Raw genomic sequence first — 24662 nt, 5'->3', positions numbered from 1 at the left:
ATATGATTCAACATCTAAGGAGACTGAAACCGGCAAAGTGAGAACAAGTGAGGAGAATGGAAAACAGTCAAACGGGCTTCAGTTGACAACAGATTTACAGATGACAGCAAACTAGAAAGGAAAAAGTACTGAAAATACGACAGGTTTCTCTTATTTTTCAGAACGAGTTCAGTTACTTTATTTTTCAGAATTAATACAGAGATGACAATTAAACTTAACTGATCCTTGTCAGGACACCGTAAAGAGCCTTAGTTTTCAAATTTTAACCCAGTTTCAGTCTGGTAGCAGTCTCACAGCTGTTAGATCACTGAAACTTGCAGCCCTAAATAGGTTAAACTTTAGGTCGTAAGAAGAGACTACAGTATTGAAAGCTCGTAGATTGGGAGTAAAATGGCAAGAAAATCTATTTTCTCTTCCTCATTTAGGAGCCCAAGGAATGATTCATGTAACTTTCATTGAGTAAATGTCTGCTGACAAAGCCTGTTTCCTAGGCACAGAGGATGCAAAGGCCAGGGGGTGAAATGGACCAGAAAACATAAAACTTTATACTGGGGGGCTGAGTACCAGGATGGACATGAGTTTAGGGGTGTGGGGGAGCTTACAGTGAGGCTTCTAAACATGACTACAGGAGGGGCAGTGGCACTGGAAAGAACCCTGAAGGAAGAGGAAGTGAGATGAGCAAAGGCAAAAAGGTGAGAGAAAGTAATGTTGGCTGTTCCACCATCCTTGGCGGATGAATTTAAGAGCAGCAACTCCAGTGATGGGTACAGGTTCCCTATTACGTACATTACAATAAAGGAAGCAATACAAGCATCTTAAAGTCAGGCTTTCTGATATTACTGATACTTCTCCAGTATTATTAATCTGGAGAAAGGAATAAGTACTGAAAACACAATGAGTTTCTCTTATTTTTCAGAATGAATTCAGTTACCTTATTTTTCAGAATTAATATAGAGGTGGCAATTAAACTTAATTGATCATTGTCAGGACACCATAAAGTGCAGTGTAAGATATAAATATTCATATATTTGGCTGCACCTAAGGTCTCGAGTCTTAGTGGCAGCATGTGGGATCTATTTTTCTGACCAGGGATTGAACCTCAGCCCCCTGTATTGGAAGCCTGCAGTCTTAACCACTGGACTGCCAAGAAAGTCTCCCCAGTATTATTATTATTATTATTACTTAAAAATATCCTAATGTGTAAGCTGGAGCTTCCCTGGTGGCTCAGTATAAACAATCCCCCTGCAAATGCAGGAGACACAGGAGTGGTGGGTTTGATCCCTGGGTCAGGAAGATCCCTTGGAGAAGGAAATGGCAACCCACTCCAGTATTCTTGCCTGAGAAATCCCATGGACAGAGGAGCCTGGTGAGCTACAGTCCGTGGGGTCTTAGAGTTCGACATGACTTGGTGACTAAACAACAACAACAAAATGTAAGCTACCTAGCACGTTGTCTGCTTGCTTATTCTTCTTCCACCAGCCCACCCACCCACCACCATGGACTGAGGGCCTGCCATCTTGATGGGTCCTCCACGCACCAAGATCAGCCGGGCCGCGCAGAGCCCTTGACCTAAATGACTCACTGTCTGGCGTCAGGGGAGAGAGTGCCTTTAAAACACAGTGGGGTAAGTCCTATGAGCTTCAGCAATGGTTTCCAGAGAAGAAAGGGGATTCCAAGCAGGGTGGGGAGCTCCTGCTCCCACCAGATGCGTTTTGGGAGAGGAAGCTGGGAGTGGATGGGACGTAAGGATACCTGATGACACCAGATACTGCCAAGCAGTGACCCTTGCAGAGCAGCAAGGCGTCAAGAGCTTCTTAAAAATTTTCCTTTCCCTGTGTGAATTATCTACATGTGACATTTTGGACAAGACTCCCCAGGATCAGTTATATCTGATGAGGCACTCTGTATTCTCCCCAGCTGTCTGCTCATTCTTGCCCTTCAGGTCAATGGCAAATTCAGGGCTAAAGCTATAAATAAGTTTTCAGAGACTCTCTTAAAAACCTTTGGTCTGATTTCAGATCCAAAGATGTCTTAAACATTGTGATGGCCTGATTCTGTCCTTATCAAAAAACCTGTTCCATACACATTCAATTTCACCATCCATACTATATTTACGACTGCTGTAACAAATTTTATTTCAAATCCTACTTCTGACAAGAGGCACTGCATTTTGAAAGGACAGCCAGCGTGCAGGCAGATTAAAAAGTTGAGTTTACAACACTCATTTCTAATTCAGGCTTTCATCTTGTATAATGTTAACTACGTAATTGCTAACTTGATTTTTCTTTTCTTCTCTGTATTGCTTCTGAGGTTCTGATGAAATGTTGGCTGCCGTTGCTAATGAAATTCAGAAAAGGAGTATTCATTTTTTCCTCCACTTGGGAACTTTGATGCAATAGATGTTTGCACACTGCTGTCAGAACAAATAAGATTCGCTATTCCTAAGTGCAAAGGGAACACGGCTTTTCAAAAGAAAAGTGAGAAGAAAATTCAAGCAGAGGGGACTTGGGGAAATTTGGCAGGCAGAAACTTTAGTGTTCTGCTGATCTGATTGTTTGAGAAACATTTTGAAGAGCTTTAATGTAAAAGGCAGTTGTTTCTTTTTGTCTCCCAACCAATATCTAGGGTAGAAAAACACAGTGTCTTCAAGAGAACTATTTGCCAATTAGAAGAAAGCAGTACTTTGGCATATAGTGAAAGGGAAGTGACTGAAAGTTCTGGGTTCTGCCACTGGGAGGTCATGCCACTTAAACTAATGTTCTTAACCTTGTTCTTTTTCTAATCTGAAAAATAAAGGACTGAGAATAGGTAGGAAGGTAAATTCTACAGTTTCTAAAACCCATTCTTGTTTAAAATCCCTCATCCTTATAATTATTTTCAAACCTGACCACGATCTGAAAACAAAAAACGAAGATTTGCATGAATATTTAGGTAGTCAACTCAAAGGATTCCTTGAACTAATTTTAAGGCAGACTTGTTGCCTTCAAGAGTCAACCTACTTGTAAACCAAACTTGCACAACATCCTAATTTATGCTACAGAAATAAGTGGCCATTAGTAACCTAGCAAATAAAATTTGGATTTCAAGTGATGAAAACATGTTTCACTATGACCAATGTTAAGTATAAATTGAGCAACAGAGATGGTTACCCAAGTACTGCAGGTAGGTGTAATGCGGTTTTGAAAACTGTGTTCAGGAAGCCTTATAATCACAGCATTATTTTACAAGAGTCAGTGGACTACAAAGAAGAATTATGTTCAGACCTGACACATACTAAGAGGGGGAGTAGGGCTATAAGTCAGCAACAATAACAGAAATTAAATCAGGGGCTGGAATACATTTTCCCAGACTCTTACTGTGCCATGGACACTTAGATCTTTTTATTTATTTTTTAATATTTAAAAAAATTTTATTGAAGTATAGTTGCTTTACAGTGTTGTGTTAGTTTCTGCTGTACAGCAAAATGAATCAGCCATACATATACATATATTGGGCTTCCCTGATAGCTCACTTGGTAAAGAATCCATCTGCAAGGAGGGAGACCTGGGTTCGATCCCTGGGTTGGGAAGATCCTCTGAAGAAGGGAAAGACTACCCACTCCAGTACTCTGGCCTGGAGAATTCCACAGACTGTATAGTCTATGGGGTTGCAAAGAGTCGGACATGACTTTCAATCATACATCATACATATATGCCCTCTTTTTTGGATTTTCTTCTCATTTAGGTCACCACAGAGCATTGAGTAGTTTTCTATGCTATACAGTAGGTTCTCGTTAGTCATCTATTTTATACACAGTGGTGTAAATATATCAATCCCAATCTCCCAATTCATCCCACCACCACCCTTTTCTCTCCTTGGCGTCTATACATTTTTTCTCTATGTCTATGTCTCTATTTCTGCTTTGCAACCTAAAAAATTAGGTAGTTTTAAAATAAGACATTTGCCCAGTCTTTTTTTCATACTTCAAGATTACAAAATCCTCCTACAGATTAACCCATTTCCCCAAATTATAATCATTTTTTCATCAATCATTTGCAATTCACATAAACCCATAATCTCACAAACATGAAGTGGCCCTTCAGTCACTGAAAAGGGCAAGGAGGTCAGACCTGGGGACATTACTGAACACAGATGGCCAAATCTCTGGATGAGTTGGGGGAGAGGATTCCCATAACTTCCAGACGTCCTGCTCGTGTGAATGTATAGGTAGCCAACAGGACTATTAGTTTAAAAATTTGAAAACCACACACTGGAGACAGTATTTTTCTTGGAACTAATATTTGAAGAGGCATTGATCTGGAAGCCCAACTTTATTCCCATGTAGACTAAAATGTGGCTTGCAAAGAATCTGCAAACAAGCAACTCACATTCTCCAAAAGAGCAAGTTGGATACAGCTAATATTTACTCTTCCATGTTTCAGACAGTAAAATGCCACACATGGCAAATGAACCGTGAACCCGACCATGTGAATTTCCCCGTGGTCAACGTCTCCCATTTCTGCTCCTCGGCAGTCTCACTCAGTGAGACCACCAGCAGCCTTGTCACTTCTCTGACCCATTCTGATCCTCATCATCCTTTCACAGCCCCATATGACTCTGCACATAACCAGTTCTCCCTTCTCTGCCCCGCAAGCCCCATCTCCCACCCAACCTGAGACTGAGGCAGTAGGGGGGAGCAAGGTCTTCAGAGTCAGACCGAGGTGGAACTTGCCTCCACCAGCTCTCTGATTGCAGGAAAGGCACCACCTGGCAGAGCCTGGCCTGTAAAATGGAACAACACTCAATTGGTGGGACTGTTGTGAGGATTGAGAATTTAACTGAAGACCCAATTAACTTTGAGTAAATGGATTATCAAGCACACATCAGCTCTTCTCTCCCTCTCTCCCCTTGGATTCCAGGGGACTGGATGTGTTTGCTTTGGTTTCTGCCTCAATTCTTTCATATCTTCTTCAATGATCCCTTCTTACTGGGATTGGGGTCCTGTCAGGGCTTAATATTCCCTACTCTTCTGCCTCTATTACAAGGTGTCGTGTGATGACACACAGCCTCTCCTAGTTTGTCATTTTCCCAGTCCTGACTATTCACTTCTTTGTTATACTGTCTTAGTATAGTGCCATATGCACACAGGGCCATAAATAGTGTTTTCTGAGGATCTAGCTCACTCAGTGCCCTACATTATGTGTTTAGATGATACATCAACCAGTATCCACTTTGAACTTTTCCCTTCAGTTGAGCAATGCCTAGTCCTCAATCTTAAACACCCCAAGTCATCAGTAACTCTTTTATTATATGACATATGCTTATCTTTATTCTGAGTCTTCCTCTGCTTTGTCTCAGTTGATCAGGTCCCAGGTCAGGGATCTGTCAAATGAGTAACCTCTAGCCATGTTCCACTTGTCCTCTCCAGGGCATAATTCAGGCTACTGCAAGAGCCTGTGTCAGTTTCCCACCTCTCAGACTGTGCAATATCCCCTCTATTGCTCCTTTCTTTGTTCACAGGCAAAAAGGGATAATTTTAGTTACTTTCTGGCTGGATATCCATAACTTTCCTCCCAATATTCTCAGAGAGACTTCACAGAAGGAGACAACATGAGCTTAACTTCGGCCTCCCTCAGTACCTCTGTGTTTTTGAGCTGGTTATCCAATCTTTTCTGAGTGTTCTTCCTCATCTATAGATAGGAAAACCTCACCTGTGTGGTAGGGCTGCTCTGAGGATAAAAACATTTGGGGTAAAATGCTAAATATGGGCCTTGGCATTTGATAGCTGTCACGAAAAGAGGGAAAAGATTCTTCTTAAACATCCAGAGCTGCTTCCCACCATCCAACCGCTCCACTGTGCCCCATCCCTGCCCCTTCATTGGCAGTAACTTTGAGAGTCTGGCCTCCCTTTCAGGGTCCCACTGTGACTTTCCTCTGAGGTACAAATCATGCCCAAGAACTGCTTCAAGGCTTCTTTCTAGATTGTTTCAAGATATTTCACGATCCTTTTTGGCTCCAAATCCTCTCACACACTATGCCCACCATCCCCTATGCCACATCCTGAGCTCTCTCATCTCAAGATGTCCTTGAGATGCCAACCCCAAGATGGCGGTCCAGTGGTTAAGACTTCACCTTCCAGTGCAAGGAATCAGGGAGCTGAGATCCCACATGCCTCATGGCCAAAAACCCAAAACATAAAACAGAAGCAATATTGTAACAAATTCAATTAAGACTTTAAAAGTGGTCCACAGCAACAAAAAAAAAAAAAAGAGAAATGCCAATTCCCAACTTTCCTGATTAAAATATAATGGACACTGCTACCTTCCAACCCTTGAGAAAAACAACTCTGCTCCAGCATGGGGAGGTGGGAAGAAGGCTGGTCAGATCAGGCAATCTGCTCCCAACTTGCTATATGACCTGGGCTAAGGCATTTTGCTTCCCTAAGCCAGGGAGGAAGACTGGGATGTCTCCCCGCTCCTTCCAGGCTGGAAGATTAGACTCTCTGAATTTGGTATACTTGGATGCCCAGTCTCGTCGTCTTATCTGTGTTGTTCTGCTGCTGTGTGAATAACCTTCAGGCCCCTCAGCCTCAGCGTTGTTCTCAAGGGCAGAGACTATTATCTGGGTACTCACTTAGCACAGCCTGGAGCTTGGTGCCACAGATAGTGTAATACTTAATGCACGCATTTAGATGACAATGATCAAAGCACCTCCAGTGAGGCACAGACAGCTGCTACTAGATGACTCAGACCTCTCTGCAAAATGGCTTAATTTAGCACCCTTTCACTCGTCTACAGAACAGATTTTGAGTGAAGAACGAAGTGAACTGAATACCCTTTAACTAATTTAACTTTGTGATGGCCCTGTAAGGTCAGGAGTTTTTATCTCTAGAACACAGATGAGAACGCACAGACACAGATAGCTCCGTCCGCGTCTCCTGAGTCAATGGTGGACCCAAGGGCCTGAGGGAGTCGTGGAAAAACCCTGGACTGATGGGGAGGTAGACCCGAGCTCCAGGCAGGCTTCTGCCATTAGCCATGTGTGTGACCTGGGAGGTGGCACTTTGGGGGTCTGACTTTCTTCACCTGGAAGATGGCCTTGAGCAGTGGTTCTCAAGCCTGGCAGGGGATTGGGACCACAAAGGAGATGATATTAGAAACAAATCTAGACTCTCAGGTCCACTCCATGGGTCTGGAGTGGGGCCCAGGCCACTTTACCTTCTGTATGTGCTTCCATATGGGAGCAAAAGCCACTGGCAGAGAGAAATGACACTGGAGTTTCAGCTTAGTGTTCCATTCAGACAACTTGGGAACCTGTCTCTTCCAAGTTCCCAAACCCATTAGATCATCTAATCCTTCTTTCTTGAGAACCCAAACTGGACCACTTCCAAGCATATTGCATGGGAGCTTACCACATGCATGAGAACACAAAGAATTTTGAAATCAAATGTTGGTTCATGGGACTCACGGGGTCAAGTCAAGAAGTAACCTTGTTTTGACAGAAATCCAAGCTAAAGTGCAGTAACTCCTCTCTGAGCAAGTTTCTTGTAATCAGCGTGGAAGGCTGAAGAAGAAAGGAAAAAGGCACCAGGCTTGTGGGAGCAGCCTAAGAAGCTTCTTTTCAAAACAAATACCTGTAAAACATCTGGATTTGCTTGACTAAATCTTAAAGATTCAGTGAAAGTCTGATTAACAAGGGAAGAAGTAACCTAAGTATTGGTTTGCTTTGGAGTCTGAGCACTCTTATCTATTGAAGGCTTACTGTGTGTGTCAGGCCCCATGCTAAACATTTTACACACATTATTGCATTTCATTGAACCAACTCTGATTCAAGTAACTTGCTAGTTGCTCAGTTGTGTCTGACTCTTTGTGACCCCATGGACTGTAGCCCATCAGGCTCCTCTTGTCCAGGGAATTCTCAAGGCCAAGAATACTGGAGTGGGTTGCCATTCCCTTCTCCAGGGGAAACTTCCTATAACCCAGGGATAGAAACTGGGTCTGCTGCATTGCAGGCAGATTCTTTACCATCAGAGCCATCAGGGAAGTCCTCAAGTACCTTATTCACATTTTATTGAAAACTGAAGTTCACAGAGCTAGCCAAACCCAGGGATATTTGACTCCATAAACCATGCAATACTACAATAGGTCAAAATTTCTTGAATATCTAACACTGAATAGCAAAGCTCAACAAACTGGTCAGGTTTCTAGGAATCTATGAATTGGAGACAAAAGTATATCTTTTCTGCAGTTCACAAATGTGCTTTACTTAGAGGAAGTGGACAAACAGAAAGAAGATAATAAAACATAATTTAGAAAATTTGAATCCAACTCCCGTTCTTGACGTTGGTTTGATTGTGAATGTACCCTTGAAAAGGCAGTTTTCATATCTTGCTGTGGGTTCCATATCAGCAGAGTGAGGGTGATAGGAGCTACTTACATGGCGGAGATGTTGTGAGAATTAAATAAATTAAGTCCACAAAGCAGCTTTGATCTATTTAGAGAAAAATGCCAAATAAATGAAATATGGAATTATTATTTGTCCTTCTGAACATTGTAGCTGATTGAAGCTTACAAGAAGCACCCTAGAGACCAGACTCCTAAGAGTCCCTTGGACTGCAAGGAGGTCAAACCAGTTAATCCTAAAGGCAACCAGTCCCGACTATTCATTGGAAGGACTGACGCTGAAGCTGAAGCTCCAATACTTTGGGCATCTGATGCGAACAACTGACTCACTGGAAAAGACTCTGATGCTGGGAAAGATTGAAGGCAGGAGGAGTAGGGGACTAAAGAGGATGAGATGGTTGGATGGCGTCACTGACTTGATGAACATGAGTTTGGGCAAGCTCAGGGAGTTGGTGATGGACAGGGAAGCCTGGCGTACTACAGTCCATGGGGTCGCAAAGAGTTGGACACAACTGTGAGACTGAACTGAACTGAGAGACCAGACTTCCTCCATCATTTTCTAAACTTTCCAAATCTTACCCCACAAATAAATCTATGACAGCAAGAGGTGGAGCAGGCTATATAGGCTGCCACTTCATTGTTGATTGGAATTTGAAATACAGTAACAAACCAGAGGTTACCAGTGGGAAGAGGGAGGGGGGAGGGGCAGCCAGGGATAGGAGATGAAGAGGGACAAACTATTATGTATAAAATAAGCTATAAGGATATATTGCACAACATGAAGAATATAGCCAATAGGTTTTAATAACTGTAAGTGGAGTGTAACCTTTAAAAACTGTGAATCACTACACTGTACACCTATAACTTATATAATATTGTACATACATCACCTATACTTCAATTTAAAAAAGCACAATAAGCCTGTCTTAAATTCTTTCCAAATTCTTTCCCCTTTCCAAGGGGATTTGGGTTCTGAAACTCCATTTGGGTTCTGTTGAAGTAACCTCTTACAATAGGTCTGATTTTGAAGGTAGTCCCTCAAACTGTGCTACTAAAAAGTATTAGTAGAAAAGTGTACAAAAAGCATTCAGTTGTTTTCTGTTAAAAAGCAAAGAGGAAAGCATGTATTTTTTAAACCTCAGGAAGAAGAGAAGTTATGGTGTTCATCTTTCACATGCTGTTTTCCTACCCTGTTTGAGGTTACTCTTTCCCATGACACAGTTCCTGACATTTACACAGTGTTTTACAATCTTTTTATTATCTCATGTTTACAGGCACCCTATAGGGGAGGGCCTTGGGACTGATAACCCTTTCACAGGTGAGGAAACGGTCATAGAAGCCTCATGACGTGTTCAAAATTGGGAGGCAACCTCTCTTCCTGAATATATGGCATTGTACCATCTGTTTGAGAGGGTCTGCACGAAGTCAAAAACTGAACACGACGAAATTCCAAAGCCAGATATATTCCTGTTACATGAAGGCATCATGAAAGCTTGGAGCTTACCCTCTTCCTTTGCTTGAGGGTTCAATTAAATTAATGTCATCAGCTACTTATTGGACATTATGAGAGATTGTTTTGCATAAAACCGATCGCAACAATATTTTCCATTCCTCATGTTCTTCTGCAAGGTAAACTTGAGACTTCCCCACAAAGGGATGAGTCTAATTTCCTTCTCTTTGAGTGGTTTTTAGTGATTCAGCTATAACCCATAGAATCCAGAGGCAGTGACAGTGCATGCTTTCTGAAGGCAAGTCAGACAAATGACCAAGCTTCTTCCTTGGTCATTTCAACAGTCACTCTCAGGACTCTTCCTCTCACAGGGCCCATGCTTTGAGAAGCCAAAGACACAAGGAAAAGTCAAGCAGGGTCTCAGGTCTGGAGTCAGAGCTAAGCCCATACTTTGAGTCATCCCAACTCAGATGCAAGAGACATGAGTGCAGTAGCCTCTGATGATTTCAGCCTCCAGCCACTTTAGTCAGTCACTGGTGTGTGTGTTACCAGTCAAGTCCTTGGACAACATGCAGGAAGGAGAAGCCATTGCCACTACGATCTACCCAAATTTTTAGCCACAGTACACGTGAGCCTAATAAAATGGTTGCAGCTTTTTGCTACTGAAAAAAATCATACCTAAACACATAAAGGGAACAAGGTTTGGGTTTCTCTTTTAGTGGAATCAGTATTACATTAAAACCGAAAGGAGCCTGTGGTCATCTAGGTCAAACCTCGAACTTTACAGATGGGACCAGGAGAGGCGAGTGCTCAGGGCTCACGCTCTTTAGAACCTGTGTCAGGACGCCCATCGCTCCTCAAACCTGAGACTAGCAGGCTTCCCACGTGGACCATCCTTTCTTGCTGGGATGTGAAATTCTAAAAGGTTAGATCTAAATTGTTTTGTTTAGCACCTAGTATACATTCAAGGCTGAAAAACTGAATGTCATTAGGTGTGGAATTTAAACCTAGAGTCCTCCAGGTGTCAGTTTATCATGGTCCGTGCATTCCTCAAACCTGTGGGGTAGATCTGTGTTCCTCTGAGATTAGCCTCCTCCCTGAGGTTGGATATTATCAAAAGGGCAGTGGAGTTGAATGCCATGCTTCTTATGGTGGGTCACAGAGTGAGTTCTGTTTTCCCCAAGCAAGTGAAGTGAAGTGAAGTGAAAGTTTCTCAGTCATGTCCAACTCTTTGCGACCTGATGGGCTATAGAGTCCATGGAATTTTCTAGGTCAGAATACTGGAGTGGGTAGCCTTTCCTTTCTCCAGGGGATCTTCCCAACCCAGGGAATGAACCCAGGTCTCCCGCATTGTAGGCGAATTCTTTACCAGCTGAGCCACAAGGGAAGACCAAGAATACTGGAGTGGGTAGCCTATCCCTTCTCCAGCAGATCTTCCCCACCCAGGAATTAAACCAGGGGCTCCTTCATTGCAGGCGGATTCTTTACCAACTGAAGAGAGCAGCTTTATTTCCATCCCTCTGAAAGCTACATGCTCTTAAAGCTACCCATTCCCTCCTGTTCCTACATCATCATCCCTCCTCCTTTGGCTAACCTACTTTTGACTCTAACTCCCAACTTCACTGGCCCCAAAGTCAACAGTTTAGGTAACTGTGGTTCTTTTGGAGGGGTCTGGAGAGTAGTAGCAATAATGACCATTCTTACTAGTAATATCCACTATCACTACCTCTGCCACCTATTACTTTTGGAAGGCTCACCATGTTCCAGGCCCTGTGCTAAGACAACACTGTGTATTAACCTAATTCTTTATGCGTTTCACTACAACATTCTGATGCAGGTTACAAATATACCCATTTTACAGACAAGGAAACTGAGGCACAGAGAGGTAAAGTGGCTCAATGTCGCACTGCTAAGTCTGGCCCCAGAGGCTATACTCGCTACCACCCTCTATACTGCAGTGGGATCACAAGGTAAAGAAGGACCTCCAGACTCTGCATTTATCCAGGGATATTGGAACAAGCTGGACAGATGTGCTGCTGGTGAATAAGATAATCTAGCAATGAAACTGTCTATAATCAAATGCTGATGTGGATTCCAAGTGGAAATCCACATAAATCCCTAATGCTGAATGTAAACAAAGCACAGTATTTGTTCCAAAGGAAATGTTTTTGTTAACTAAAAAGAAAGGAAACAGGATATCAAAAAACAATGGCAATTCAAAGGTTCTGTGGCAGCTTTGAAGGAAGAGCCAAGCTGAGCAGCCCTGTTCATAGCTGAGGGCTCCTGCAAAACTGAGCTGCTGCTGGTTCCTGGGCTGAATGAACCCAAGTTGCAACAGCAAGGCTGTGCTGGGTTTTCAAACCCTTCGAAGAACATCTTTAGAGAACCTATCAAGAAAGGATGTCCTGCAGTGGACTGAGGTCAGCCTGATCTCACTACACTTGAGACTTGGTTTCCCAGGTGGGGACGTCACTGGGAATATCCTTGATGCTGCAACGTGATTCAAGAGTAGTTTCCTCTGCATCTAAACTCACAGCTTAATCTTGGATGAGTCTGAACAACGTTCCTCACTTTTCTTTGGTCTGCAGACTGTTTGTTGGAGGGGACAGGTGCGACGTAAAAGGCACTGAGCTGGGGTCAGGAGATCCGACTTCGGGTCCCACTTGATGTACTAGCCAGACATTTCCTCATCTATGAGAGGATTAGAACTAGATGACCTGGGATATTATTGCTGTTGTTAATTATAACATTTGAAGACTCTAACTCCCTGGCCACTAAAAAGGAAAATCACCAGAAAATGGAAACCCAGCTGACCAGAATTAATGGAAAGGTTGATGCTGTATCTGATGAAACAGTGATGATGGATATCCTATCACTGATTCACACCAGAAAACAAACAATAAGGTTGCGACTGTGTGCACCAACCTCTGAATCATATGGAGGATCCTCAAGACCACATTTTGAAAATCCCTGAGCTGGGCTTTCACGAGAGAACTACTCATCACCCACTTCTGGCTTGGCAGCTAATCAAGTTTCCAAACCAACAGGGCTTAGCATCTCGATTTTCTCCAATGAAAATGTGCATTAAGATACCACTTTGCCCGGCACAGACCAGTCCTGGCTCTTGATATGCTCAGTCAATTACAGTTTCATAGCTCTCCATGTGCTTTTTTAAAAAATTATTATTTATTTTTATTGGAGGATAATTGCTTTACCATATTGTGCTGGTTTCCTACACACATTAACATGAATCAGCCACAGGTGTAAACTCCATGTGCTTTTATACACATGTATGTTACTCTCTTTTCACTGCTACTGCTGCTGCTAAGTCGCTTCAGTCATGTCTGACTCTGTGCGATCCCACAGACAGCAGCCTACCAGGCTCTTTGTCCATGGGATTCTCCAGGCAAGAATACTGGAGTGGGTTGCCATTTCCTTCTCCAATGCATGCATGCATGCTAAGTCGCTTCAGTCGTGTCCGACTCTGTGCGACCCTGTGGACAGCAGCCCACCAGGCCCCTCTGTCCATAGGATTCTCTAGGCAAGAATACTGGAGGGGGTTGCCATTTCCTTCTTCTCTCTTTTCACTAGACGCTGATATGACAGGCATGGAAATTGATCTTTAAATGGGGAATATCATTATTACACTTGGCTCCACTTCACCTTGCGTTAATGCATGATCTGATAAATAGTTTACAAATCACTTGTAAAGAGAGATACATCATGAAGGTCTCTAACATCAGGTTTAGAACCTGCTACTTGCAGACACGATTCTCATAGTCAATTTCAGTGTATTTTTTTTAAAAGATCAAAGAATCTGTAAAAAGGGCCAGTGAAGGGTCTTTGGGGGATGTCTGCCTCTTAGAAGTGATTAACAAACTTGAAAAAAACGTCCACTGCTGTTTCCTTAAAAGTCAGTTTTACTAAAGCAAACAGTTAAAAAGTGTATTTCCTTGTGCTGGAAAACCTCACCCATAATTATGACATTCTCAAATATGGCAATGTTTCATTGAGGAGGAACTCTTTAATTCACACTAATCTCAAAAGATTCAAAGGGAGTTCCCAGATTACCTACTTATAATCCATTCAGACCCATTTAGAGATGTTGAGAAACTTTGTTAACCCTATTCATGATAATCTTCATGATAATTAGTTACCTAATACAGTTTTGCCTTTAAATCCTTCAACAATTATATACATGAATTTTGTGGTTACTTACCCATATTGGAGAAATGACTCCTTCAGGTCAAACATTGAAATCTACACTCCTAAAGAAAGGTTCCTTTCAACAGCTTTTATTTCTGGATGTTCTGTGCCCAATACCTGTTTAAAAAGTACTTGTTGTTGCTAAGTTGTGTCTGACTCTTTCAATTCCATGGACTATAGCCCGCCAGGCTCCTCTGTCTATGGGATTCTCCAGGAAAGAATACTGGAGTGGGTTGCCATTTCCTTTCCAGGGGATCTTTCCAACCCAAGGCATCTCCTACTTGGAGGGTGGATTCTTTACTGCTGAGCCACCTGAGAATTCCAATCTCCTTAATTCTGCACCTGATTTCTTGTAATATAGCTGTCCCTTGCACACAACACCAAGAAGTCTATTTTTTAGTTCAATATAAAGGGCCTTTTGAAATATAATATTCGCTTGCTTCAACTTGACTAGGAAATAAGGCAAAAAATTTAAGCTATTCTGGACAAACCCATAAAATCAATTTAACTCAGAATAATCTTTAAAAATCTCCTTTAGAGAAAACATCCTATAATGATTCAAAAGAATAAAAAACAAGCATTTTTCAATTGGAAACTATATTCATTTGATGATTATATTTCAATCAGTAATTCCCATTTTTTTGTTTTTCTCTTTCCTTCTCTTTTTTAAAACCAGAGTTTTCTTTTTAAATTTATTTTAAAAAAATTATGCACACATATGGTTAAAAACTCAACACAAGTAAACAAAATGAGAAGTAAAAGCCTCCCTCCCTGTCCACAACCCACAATCCCAATCCTCAGAAATAACTACTGTTAGGTTTTTGTGTATGCTTCGAGAAATGCCTTACACACACACACAGTGTCTATTTTTCATTCAAAAGAGATCCTATGTTAATATATATTGTTTTGCATCTTGTTTTTTATATCTAATAATATATTTAGGTGATCATTTCCTCCAGAATACTGGAGTGGGTTGCCATGCCCTTCTCCAGGGGATCCTCCTGACCCAGGGACCAAACCCAGATCTCCCGCATTGCAAGCGGATTCTTTACCGTCTGAGCCACCAGGGAAGCCCAGACTTCACTTAATGAGTCCCCTAATAAATAACATTTAAGTGGTTTCCTTTCCTCTCTTTTAACTGAGGTATAAATTGACATACAATGAACTAGATATAAAGTGTATAATTTGATACACTTGACATAGGTATGTATTCATGAAATCAACACCACAATCTACATAGGGCACCCCCAATTTCTTTGTGCCCTGGGTGATCCTTCCCTTCCACTCCTTCCCATCCCTACTTCCAGGCAAGAGCTAATCCATTTTCTGCCATTTTAGGTCAATTTGTAAAGAATTTCATATAAAGAATCATATAGCATGTGTTGTCTTTTTTTTTTTTCCTTCTGGTTCCTTGCTACATGTATCAAAAGTTTGTTCCTGTTTTTTTTTTTCTTGCTGAGCAGTCTTACATTCCATGGCTATACCACAGAATGTTTATCCATTGATCAGCTGATGGACATTCAAATTGTTTCATTTTGAATGACTATAAATAAAGCTGTTGTGAACATCTGAGTAGGAGAAGTCTTTGCATGGACATATGTTTTCAATGCTTCTGTATATACCTAAGAATGGGATGGCTGAATCATATGGCTGTTGTGTCATGTCTCTTTTGAGACCCCATGACCCCATGAGCCCCATCCACCAGGCTCCTCTGCCCATGGGATTTGCCAGGCAAAAATACTGGAGTGGACTGCCATTTCCTTTTCCAGGGGATCTTCCAGACCCAGGGATCGAACCTGAGTCTCTTGTGTTTCTTGCATGGGAAGGTGGATTCTGTACCACTGAGCCACCAGGAAAGCCACATTACACTTGATCTTAGCCAAAGGGCTGAGAAGTGACTCACAGGTTTTTCACAAACACCCTTTTTAGGTTTAAGAAGGTTCCTTCCATCCTTGGGGCTTCCCAGGTAGCCTAACAATGCAGGAGAACTAAGAGACGTGGGTTAGATTCCTGGGTTGGGAAGATCCCCTGGAGGAGGGCATGGCAACCCACTCCAGTATTCTTGCCTGGAAAATCCCATGGACAGAGGAGCCTGGTGGGCTACAGTCCATGGGGTCGCAATGAGTCGGATAAGACTAAAGCGACTTAGCACAGCACTTCTATCCTTAGTTTACTGAGAGCTTTAATCAAGATCAATATTGGATTTTGTCAAATGTTTTTTCTGCATCTATTGAGATGATCATATGATCTTCTTTGACTCATTAATATGGTGAATTATACTGATCAATTTTCAAATGTTAAATTTACTTTGCATTTGTAAAACAAATCCCACTTGGTCATGAGGTATTACCATATATTCAGATTCCATTTGCTAAAAATCTGCTTAGAATTTTTACATGTATGTTTATGAAAGATATTGGATTAGTACCTTTCCTATAATAACTGGTTTTGGTATCAGAGTAATGCTGACCTCAAAGAATATGTTGGGTAGTAGTTTCTCTTTTTGATGTTCTATAAAAGTTTGCGTAAAATTGGTATTATCTCTTCCTTATATATTTGGTGGAATTCATCATGAAGCCACCTTGGACTGGAGTTTTCTTTGTGGAAATGATGTTTTTTCAAGTACAATTAAATTTCATTAATAGATACAGCATTATTTTTTTATAGCACTATTATCTATTTCTTCAAAAGGGAGCTTTGGTAGTCTGAGGCACTAAAGGCATTTGTTCATTTTATCTATGGTGTTGGATTAATTTGCATGAAGTTGTTCACAATATTAACTTCTGTTATGTGTAGTACCTATGTTGATGTAACATCTCTCATTCCAGATGCTGGTAATTAATATAATCTTTTTGTTTTGCTTTGCTTTTTTCCCCCTTGGTCTGGCTGGAGGTTTATCCATCTTCTCAAACAAGCTACTTTTAGTTTCACTGAGTTTTTCTGCTGATTATCTAATTTCTATATAGCTCTGCTCTTATAATTTCCACTCTGCTCTTTTTCTTTCATCTGCTTACCTTTGATTTCATCTGTTCTTTTCCAGTTTATAACATGGAAACTGAGGTGATTCATTTGAGAATTTCCTTCTTTTCTAATACGGGCAGGTGTTTAAAGCTACACATTTCTATTGCTTTAGCTGCACTCGATTTATTTTGATATGTTAGATTTTCATTTTATTTAGCTCAAAATACTTTTAAAATTTCCTTTGATATCTCTTTGACTACAGGTTATTTAGAAGTATTTAGTTTCCAAATATTTAGAAATACTCCAGATATCTTTCTGTTATTGATTTCACTTAATTCCATTGTGGTCAGAGAACATTACATAACTTGAATCCTTCAAATTCACTGAGACATGGTCTGTTTTAGTAAATACTGCATATGCACTTGAAAAGAATGTGTCTTCTGCTCTTGCTAGGCGAAGTTTGGTGATAGTTTCCTATATCCTCACTGATTTTTAGAGCACTTAGCCATCTACTGTTGAAATCTCTAACTATAATTGCAAATATGTCTATTTTCCCTGGCAGTTCTATCAATTTCTTGTTTCAATAATTTTGGAGCTTTGTTATTAGATGTATTAATGTATTTTATGTTCTCTTGATTAAGTGACTTCTTTCACATTATAAAATGACTCTCTTTATCCCTGGTAACTGTCTTTGCTGTGAAATCTACTTTCTCTCATGCAGTCACATCAGCTTTCTCTTGATTAGTGTCAGCATGTGCTTCTGGTCTTTTACTTTTAGTCTTTCTGTGCCTTTATATTTAATGCGGCTTTCTCATAGGTCCATATAGCTGGAGTTTGCTTCTATATAAAGTCTGATAATCCCTGTCTATTAACCATTATGCTTAGACCACTTATATTTAATGAGTATTGACATGATTGAGTTCAAACCTACCATCTTACTATTTGTTGTCTATTTGTCGTCTATTTGTCCTGTCCACTGTTTATTCCCTTTTTCCTCTTTTTTCTTTTTTTTGGGGGGGTGGTGGTGGTGCTAGTACCTTTTAGATTGATTGACTATTCCTTATGATTCCACTTTATCTTCTTTGTTGGCTTATTAGCTATAATCCTTTGCTGCGGCATTTTAGTGACTGCTTTAGATTACAGTACATGTCTTTAACTTATCACAGTTCACCTTCAAGTGATATTATTATATTATCGTATGTATATTGTAAGAGAATTAAAACAATATACTTCCATTTTCCCCTGCTTGGACTCTGTACTATTATCATATATTTTACTTCTACAGCTCATATAAACATTGTTATTATTTCCACTTTTAAAAGTTAACAGAGAGATCAAAATAATAAGGAAAAATATTGATATATACCTATATAGTTATCATTTATGGTGCTCTTCATTTTTTTGTGTGTAGAACCAGCTTTATATCTGGTATCATTTACTTTTCTCTTGAAGGACTTCCTTTAATATTTTTTGTAGTACAGGTCTGCTGATGAATTCTTTCACATTTTGTGTGTCTGAAAAAGTCTTCATCTCATCACTTGTTAAAGATATTTTAAGACATTTTTAAGAATTTTTGATTGTTTTGTTCCTTGAAGTACTTTAAATATTTTGCTCTACTGTTTTCTAGCCTGTATTTTTCTTTTTTTAAATGAGAAATGTGCTGTTATTTTTATATTTGTCATTTTGCATGTAATGTATCTCCCCCCCCCCAGTTGCTTTTAAGATTTTTCTCTTTATCACTTGTTTTAAGCAATTTGATTATAATATGCTTTGGTGTAGTTTCTTTCATGTGTTCTTGTGCTTGGGGTTTGTTGAATTGGGATCTATGAGTTTAAAGTTTTCAACAAATTTGGAAAATTTCAGCCATTATCTCTTTAAATATTTTTTTTCAGTCTTCCTATCTCTCTCTTCCCCTTTGGGAACCTCAATGATACATATATATGACTCCTTGAAATTCCATAGTTCACTGGTGCCCTTTTCATTTTTTTAAAGTCCTTTTTGGTGTGTGTGCATGTTTGATTTTGGATAGTTTTTATGGCTATGTCATCTGGTTCATTAGTCTTTTTTCCTGCAATGTCTGTGTTGTTGTTAACCCTATGCAGTGATTTTTTTTTTTTTTTAAATTCAGCCATTATATGTTTCATCTCTAGAAGTTTAATCTGTGTCTTTAAAAAGATGTGAAAAGATCTCCTTACTTAATATGGACAATCTTTCCAATAGCTCTCTGAACATATGAAATGCAGTCATAACAATTATAACATCCTTGCCTACCTATCTTTATATCCATGTCATTTCTGGCTTAGTCTCAATGAGTTTTCTTCCCCTCACTATGGGTTGTATTGTTTTGCTTCTATGCTAACTTGGTAATTTCTGACTGGAAGCCAGGCATGGTGGAGTGATGTTTATTTCTGTCTTCTCATAAACATTCTTGAGTTTTGTTCTGGGATGCAGTTAAATTAACTGGAAATAGTTTGGTCCTTTTGGGCCTTGTTTTTAAGGTTTGTTCAGGGTTAGAGCTGTGTGTAATCTATGGTTAATTTTACTCTACTACTGAGGCAAGACTTTAACTAATATCCCTGAATTACGAAGTTTTGTTGTTTCTGCTGCTGAGAACAGACATTATCCCCATCCTTCCATAGAGTTCCAGGCACTGTTCTCTCTAATCCTTTAGAGAGTTCTTTCTCTGACCTTGGGGCATTCAGCCATATGCGTGCACTCCTCTGTACTCAACTCAATATACAAGGGAGAGAGCTCTTCAGTGCTCCAGATTTCTGTCTTTGTGCAGCTTTCTACTCTACGCTAACTATCTTGGCTTCCTTGGACTTTTAGCTATACCTCCTTCAACTAGGGAGACAATAGGAATCTGCCTGTGTTCTGTTCCCTGTACTCTGGCCTGGAAACTCTCTCCAAGCAGGACACTGGAGCAATCCGGTGCTCATTTTCTTTTCTTGTCTTCAAAAGATCATTGCTTTCTGATATATGATGTCCAACGTCCTGGGAGATATTGTTTCATGTAATTTATTCATTTTTTTTTTCTTAAGTTTCAGGTGGAAGTAAATGTGGTCTGTGTTACCTAATCTTAATCAGAAGCTAAAGTCTCCTACTTTTTGACTGATATAATAAATGTGGCAATATACCTCACTACATACACACCTTTGATTTTGTGTGTGGATCTATTTGTCAAATAAATTATCTAAGGTGTCTTTGTCAGATTCAACAGTAAGTGCATTTTAAGTGTAAATGATTTTGCCAATTGCTCTCCAAAAAGCTTTTACAACCAATCTCCTACTAACAGTTTTTGAGTATGCCTACTTTCCCATATACTCTGAACACTGAGTATTATCAAATGTGTTCATCTTTATGACTTTGATAGGTAAAAAAGTTATTTTATTTTCATTTCTTTTGTAAGGTTGAACATCTTCTTACATGCTTACTGGTGACCAGTACAGCTTTTTTCTGGAACTATTTATGTCCTTTGAATTTTCAGAAAATTGATTTTTCATTTTCCTATTGATATGTAAGAAACTGTGCAGGAAATTAACCCTCTATCATATGAATTACAATTTCCCCCTTTGGTCAGTTGATGGTTTCTCACTGACTTTCCTCAGGTCTTTTTTTTTGGCCCCGAGTAATTTTTAATTAAAAAAAAAATGTAGTCCACGTTATCAACCTTTTTCTGTTATGTATCAGTCTTTTTCTAGACTTTTTATAGCTCCTGGATATATACATGTACACAACAGTAACAGGAGTTTATATCTTAAACTCATAATTAAGTGAGACAGTTTACTTGTTTTTTTTTTTTTTTTCCGATAAACTGAAATTAGGTAACAGGCTGCTATACTGAATTCATGTTTTTTATGCTAATCAAGATCTCTGTTAGGCAACTGTCTTTGATTAATAAAACACAGAAGATACAGATTATTACTTGTAAATACAGTTTGGCAAACAAGAATTTCAAAGCATAGAGGAGAGTAGTGGTATAATAGAGGGATCTTTTGGGGAATCACTGACTTTAAATCATAGTCTTATTTTCCCCAAGATGGACTCATCTTTAGAGTTTGCTGGGAAGATTGAGCGATGATATGAAACCAAAAGTGATGATTATTTTAAGACATGTTGGTTGGTTATAAGACAGTTCCTAAATTCTGGAGCCTCCCCTAAAAACTCCAGCAACTTCTCCCCTGCTCCTCCTCCCACTGACCAATGTAATTACTGCTGGGGTCATAAACATACTTAGAAAAGACTTTGTACCTTGTCACACTTTCTTCATAAAATTGCTGAACTGTAAGTTTTCTGTAACTTCTATTTTCCCAACCAGGCAGTCAGCCACTTGAAAGCAGGGCCTTGGCAATACGCTTCCCCAGTACTGAGCTTAGATATCTACAGCTGAGTTGTACTGAGCTTAAAGTATGTGCTGTTGAAGGTAGTAAAACTGTATAGAAACTACCAAACTAGGAGAACAGAATCCGAGAAGAAAGTATGCTATTTATTTGCCTGGGGATGACGCTTGTCATCATCAGGCATTTGACAAAAATGACACTACTGTCCAACAAAGGAAAATAAATGCAGTGAGGCTTGAAAGGAAGATCCCTCCAAGGAGAAAATACAATTGCTAAAACGGTCAAGTTCTCTCTTAGCATAATTGGAGTGAATAAATTACCAAGGAACTGAAAAATTGCATACCATCATATCTTCTTAGGGGAAAGGAACTAACTTTCTGTGAGAGTCTATGCTATGTGATGGTGAAGGAAGAGGATAGCTAACATTTAACGCTTATCATGTACCCAGCACTGTCCTAATGAACACTTTCCATGAATTAGCTAACTGAATCCTCTTAAGTCCATGAAGAGGATACTACTATTCCCATTGCACAGGTGAGAAAACCAAGGTTCAAGGACACGCACAATTACTTGGGTAATATAAGAAGGCAGGTCTATCTGACTTCAAGTCCAGCCCTTGACTATGCTATAGACTATCCACCTCATGTCATCCTCAAGAGCAACCTCAATAGAAGCTTTCCCACATTGCTGATGTGGAAACTGGAATGCTACTGGCCCTCTGGGTCTTTCTGACTCTAAAGCTTAAATGTTCCTTGTTTGCTTTATGGAGTCTTCTGTCCCCTGCTTCTCCACCTGCTCGTCCCAGTCCCTCTATCCCTGTTACTCTCCTTCCATCTGCTCCCAACGCACACACTGAAAGGAAAAAGCAAAAAGGTTTTAGTCACACTAGAATAGTCAATGATGAAGGAACATGCTATCCATGGTCATTTGTCTGTGTCTGCCTTGGCTCATGTTATTTTCTGTGCCTACTTATATCTCCTTCCTTTAAACCCATCCATGTGAGTTATTTACTCCTTTGAGGCCCTCCTTGATTTTCACCTCCCTTCCTGAATCAGTTGTTCTGACTCTGCCCTTACATAATACTTGCCTTACAACTCTGCTCCTACAGTCCTTCTCACACTCTGACCATTTCCCCAGCTAGATCTCATCTAGCATCTTATTTAACTGTGGTATCATCAATGGCTGGCACAGTGCTCAGGCATGGTGCACAATGAAGGAACCCAACAGCTTAAGAGAAAGCCCTCAGGTCCCTATATAGCACTTGCTATTGAAAAGAAAGCAACTGCCAGGTTCACAACCCCACTTCCCAAGTTGTACAGACAATCACCACCTGGACAGACAACCCACCTAGGCTTGGTTATTTTCAGGGAGGACTGAGTAAGGCTACTTGAAAGGAAACTGTAGGCCTAGGAAAGCACGTTACTGATGTATGGGATCTGTATGAGCTTTTAATGGCACAGAAGAGTTGGCCTGCTGCTCTGACATCCACTCAGGCATTAAGACTTTGCTCCTAGTTGCTAAGTTATTTTGAACAAATCATCTCCTACACCCATCCAACTCAAATCTCTGTATGTCTGCTACCCTATTCAATTACCAGTCTTTGAAGACCTCATGCTTTTGAATACCACAAGCCAATCTTAGTCACTTTCCACTATACTAAATAACTGGAAATGCTGTATAGTAAGTGGGCCTTAGGAAGCATCACTATGAACAAAGCTAGTGGAGGTGATGGAATTCCAGTTGAGCTATTTCAAATCCTCAAAGATGATGCTGTGAAAATGCTGTACTCAATATGTCAGCAAATTTGGAAAACTCAGCAGTGGCCACAGGGCTGGAAAAGGTCAGTTTTCATTCCAATCCCAAAGAAAGGCAATGCCAAAGAATGCTCCAACTACCACACAACTGCACTCATCTCACAGGCTAGTAAAGTAATGCTCAAAATTCTCCAAGCCAGGCTTCAACAGTACATGAACCGTGAACTTCCAGATGTTCAAGCTGGATTTAGAAAAGGCAGAGGAACCAGAGATCAAATTGCCAACATCCACTGGATCATTGAAAAAGCAAGAGAGTTCCAGAAAGACATCTACTTCTGCTTTATTGATTATGCCAAAGCCTTTGACTGTGTGGATCACAATAAACTGTGGAAAATTCTTAAGGGATGGGAATACCAGACCACCTGACCTGCCTCTTGAGAAATCTGTATGCAGGTCAAGAAGCAACAGTTAGAACTGGACATGGAACAACAGACTGGTTCCAAATAGGGAAAGGAGTATGTCAAGGCTGTATATTGTCACCATGTTTATTTAACTTATATGCAGAGTACATCATGAGAAATGCTGGGCTGGATGAAGCACAAGCTGGAATCAAGATTGCCACAAGAAATATCAATAACCTCAGATATGCCGATGATACCACCCTTATGGCAGAAAGCGAAGAAGAACTAAAGAGCCTCTGATGAAAGTGAAAGAAGAGAGTGAAAAAGTTGGCTTAAAACTCAACATTCAGAAAACTAAGATCATGGCATCTGGTCCCATCACTTCATGGGAAACAGATGGGGAAACAGTGGAAACAGAGACAGACTTTATTTTTCTGGGCTTCAAAATCACTGCAGATGGTGACTGCAGCCATGAAATTAAAAGAAGCTTGCTCCTTGGAAGAAAAGTTATGACCAACTTATGCAGCTTATTAAAAAAGCAGAGACATTACTTTGGCCAACAAAGTCCGTCTAGTCAAAGCTATGATTTCTCCAGTAGGCATGTGTGGATGTGAGAATTGGACTATAGAGAAAGTTGAGTGCCGAAGAATTGATGCTTTTGAACTGTGTTGTTGGAGAAGACTCTTGAGAGTCCCTTGGACTGCAAGGAGATCCAACCAATCCACCCTAAAAGAAATCAGTCCTGAATATTCATTGGAAGGACTGATGCTGAAGCTGAAACTTCAATACTTTGGCCACCTGATGTGAAGAACTGACTCACTGTAAAAGACCCTGATGCTGGGAAAGATTGAAGGTGGGAGGAGAACAAGAAAACAGAGGAAGAGACGGTTGGATGGCATCACCTACTCAATGGACATGAGTTGGAGTAAACTCTGGGAGTTGGTGATGGACAGCGAGGTCTGGTGTGCTGCAATCCATGGGGTCGCAAAGAGTCAGATACGACTGAGCAACTGAACTGAACTGAAGTTGCTCACACAGGGCCACATGGGAGATCTCAGTAAGAAGATAAGAGTAAGAAAGCATCAGTCACTTTCTGCCACTATTTGGTTGTGGTAATTGCTGGTAAACTGTTGTTCCATCATTTTGGGTTCCTTGGATTTTTCATTTTG

General features: G+C 40.4%; 1 protein-coding gene and 2 long non-coding RNA genes across 5 annotated transcripts in view; 1 reads left to right on the top strand and 2 right to left on the bottom strand.

Moving 5' to 3' along the window:
- The window catches only part of NSMCE2 (NSE2 SUMO ligase component of SMC5/6 complex), a 236563-nt gene that overhangs the window by 23952 nt on the left and 187949 nt on the right, over nt 1-24662 (bottom strand). The gene's annotated exons all lie outside the window — the stretch shown is intronic.
- On the bottom strand, nt 14716-19399 carry LOC145509713 (uncharacterized). Its single transcript, XR_014056328.1, has 2 exons — nt 16318-19399; nt 14716-15777 (listed from the first exon to the last, which is right to left on the bottom strand). It is a non-coding gene; the product is annotated as an uncharacterized LOC145509713 (long non-coding RNA).
- On the top strand, nt 15423-18706 carry LOC145509714 (uncharacterized). Its single transcript, XR_014056329.1, has 2 exons — nt 15423-15782; nt 16216-18706. It is a non-coding gene; the product is annotated as an uncharacterized LOC145509714 (long non-coding RNA).

This window comes from Giraffa tippelskirchi, chromosome 6, assembly GCF_054371585.1.
Source record: "Giraffa tippelskirchi isolate mGirTip1 chromosome 6, T2T-mGirTip1v1.2.pri, whole genome shotgun sequence".
NCBI classification, from domain to species: Eukaryota; Metazoa; Chordata; class Mammalia; order Artiodactyla; family Giraffidae; genus Giraffa; species Giraffa tippelskirchi.
Note: the sequence above shows the minus strand (reverse complement) of the source record. Positions and strands in the feature narration are given on the sequence as shown.